The sequence below is a fragment of the Dromaius novaehollandiae genome, chromosome 25 (genome assembly GCF_036370855.1).
Source record: "Dromaius novaehollandiae isolate bDroNov1 chromosome 25, bDroNov1.hap1, whole genome shotgun sequence".
Classification (NCBI taxonomy): domain Eukaryota; kingdom Metazoa; phylum Chordata; class Aves; order Casuariiformes; family Dromaiidae; genus Dromaius; species Dromaius novaehollandiae.
In genome coordinates this window covers 8975763-8978741 of record NC_088122.1, presented here as the reverse complement: position 1 = coordinate 8978741, position 2979 = coordinate 8975763, and positions in this window count along the sequence as shown.

The following is a 2979-nucleotide window of genomic DNA, read 5'->3' as shown; positions in this document are numbered from 1 at the left end:
GCTAGGCAAGAGAGCAAAGAGCCAACGTGAGCAGCTGGTAGCAGGGGCTGCTGCCAAAAGCCCCGTGGTGCTCTACGCAGAGCAGAAACCCCAGGGACACTTACGAGGTTGTAGGAGCCAATGACCTTCACAAGGAGCCGAAGGGAGGCCAGGCGGGTGACGCGGGTCTCCTGGGCTCCTTGGCTTTGCCTGGGCACAGGGCAGGCACAAAGGCAGAGCTCAGTCATAGCCAGCCCTCGCTGCTCGCTCCCCTGACACCAGCCCAGCGCCTCCACACCACCCTCACACAGCAGACCTTCCCACAGCGCTCGCTGGCAGCACCGCTCTGCAACACCCCCGGGTCTGCTGCCTCCGGGCCTCCTCCGTATGGAAATGGGAAGTGGCAGCTTGGGGTCCCAATCCATGCAAGCAAGGAGCTGAGGTGACAGCTCCACGGCCTTGCTGTTCACGTGCCCTCACAAGGTGAAGCACCTCCTGCCGCTCTGCCCAGGAGCTGCCCTGCGCAGAGGGTGTCCCGTTCCCCCACCTCCACCGCTGCATTGCTGGGGGCAGCTCCCCTGGGAGCTCTCCACTGCCTGCAGCCTTGACGCCAGCTGCTGGCAGGCTGAATTCCCCAGCAGGGCTCACCTGAGGATGGCACTGAGCCACAGCTCCTTCACCTCCTGCGACCTGCGGCAAAGAGGAGAAACAGCCTCAGAGCCCGCTGCTCCTCCTCCCTCCTCTGCAGAGGCAGAGGCCCCCAGGCACATCTTGCCCGCTTGGCCCTGCTCCACACGGCCAGACACCAAAGCCCCCACTCGGTGTCCCCTGCTCGGTGTCCCCCAGGTGAGCAGAGCTGCAGGGACGTGGCAGGGGCAGGTGCCTTGTGCACACCTGGAGCTGCTGGTGGGTGCATCTGAAACCCAAGCGGGGCCTCTGCTTTCTCTCCCCACAGCCTGAGCTGAGCCCCAGCAAGCCCACAGAGACCTGAAGGCCAGCACAGTGCTCTTTACCCCCCAGAACAGTCCTGGACGTGTCCCCAAGACTCACCGGAAAGTGACCACGCAGAAGTCACCGGGCCACACGAGGACGAGGCTATTGGCACATTTCAGGCCAAAAACCTCCTCCTCATCTTCCCACTCGCACGCCACCTCATGCTTCCGACACAGCACCCAGAGCTCGCCGAGACGCACTCGGTGCTTCAGGAGGAAGGTGGAGCCGCATCTGCCAGGGGCAAGAGCAGAGTCTGACTTGGAGATTGTGTCATGGGGGCAGCCCCAGCAGCCCTCCAGGGCAGAGCCATTTCCCAGGGGCAGAGCCTTGAGGCAGCCACCCCAAGGCTCAGGCAGAAGAAAGGAGTTTCAGGCCCAGCGCACACAGAAGGCACTTCCAAAAAGTCGCCGCTGGTCAGCAGTGCCAGCAGGCGCTTCATCAGGGGCTGCGAATCAGGACAGCAAAACCAGGAGCCTGCCCCTTTCCTCTTACACCTCCCTGAATTACAGGGAAAGGGTGTTCCTACCCGCAGTGCAGGGACACCCATGCAGAGGACTGCAGGTCATTTGGACACAAGTCCTTGTCGGGAGCAAAGGGCATCCACACATCGCATACGCAGTGAGAATAGGCAGAAGGCCTCCTTCTGGGCAGCCTCCGTGGGGATTTGGCTTCTAGAGGATCCAGATCAGCAATATTTGGCAGTATTGCTGTTTGTTGCAGAGAGATGCTGTTCAGTAAGGAACAAATGCAAAGAGTTTGGCCAAAATCCCTTCTCCTGCCCAGCTGTGGGCACCTCCGTTGGCATTTAGGCTGCTGGGAAAGCACGTGCTGCTTTGCTTGTGCGGTCCTGCCAAGGTTAAAATGAGCCAGCCCCTGTCCACTGATGGCCAGGTGCTGTGCAGGCAGCCCCCAGGAGGCACTTTCTGCTCCCGCGGAAGCAGCTCCGGGGAGGAGCAGTGCCCTGGGGCTGGTGGTAGAGGTGGTAGCAGGAGGAAGGATAGCTGCGGTTGCTAATCTTACTTGAATCTGGCGATGGCGATGGCGTTGGGGAAGAGCAGGATGTGTCTGTCCCTCGTCCTGTGGTGCCGGGTCACCTGCGCCCGGTCACTGAGCAGGAGCTGGGGGCTCCTGCGTGACACAAAGGCGCCAAGCGGCGCCGGGGGCCGGGAGGCTCCCCTGCCCATGAGCCCAAGGCTGGCACCAGGAGCCACGTAGCCAGGGGCCCCGGGCTGTGCCTGCGTGCCAGGAGCGGGGCTGCGAGTGCCCCAGGCGCCGCAGCAGTTGGCCTGGCCCATGGTGCTGCAGCTGGGCAGACGGCTATGGTGTGGCCGTGCCCCACGCCGAGCAGCGCCAGGCACGGGCCGGGCCTGAGCAAGGCTGGGAGCAGTGTCCCTGTGCTGGCAGTGCCGCTGGGCTGGGAGCCTGCGTCTCCCTGCTGCCCTGCGCCGGCACGGCGCCGCACTGGGGCAAGGGGGGGTGCTGGTGACCGTGGCCACCCGGGTGTCACTGCCGCACATTGTGATGCGCCGGCCGGGTCATGGGGCAGAGCTGCGGGTGCGGGCTGGGGGCTGCGGGCACAAAGGGCAGTCTTCTCGGCCGCCCAGCACCTCTTATGACACAGTGACACTGCTGCTGGCTCCCATGATGCCCCCTTTGCTCTCCGCGTCTCAGCCCCACATGCCCAGCACTGGCTCCTGCCATGGAGAGGGTCGAAGGGACGTGCTCAGAGATGAGCTGCCTTTGTGTGTCCTGGTGGTGGCTGCAGGGAGGCAAATGGTGCCTAGGACAAGGGCGGAGAGAGGCTTCATGCTGGAGGAGCTCCCAGCTTCAGCAGCTGGCTCTGTATTGGTGAAAAGCCCCCAGTGAACAGGCCTCCCCACACAGCTGCAACATCGCCTGTTGTTGCTAGCACAGGAGGACTCGAGCTCTGGAGGGGGCAAGCAGCAGGCCCTGTGCACGCTTGAGAACCAGGGCTCAGACGATGCCCCAAATCCCAAGTTTCACGCT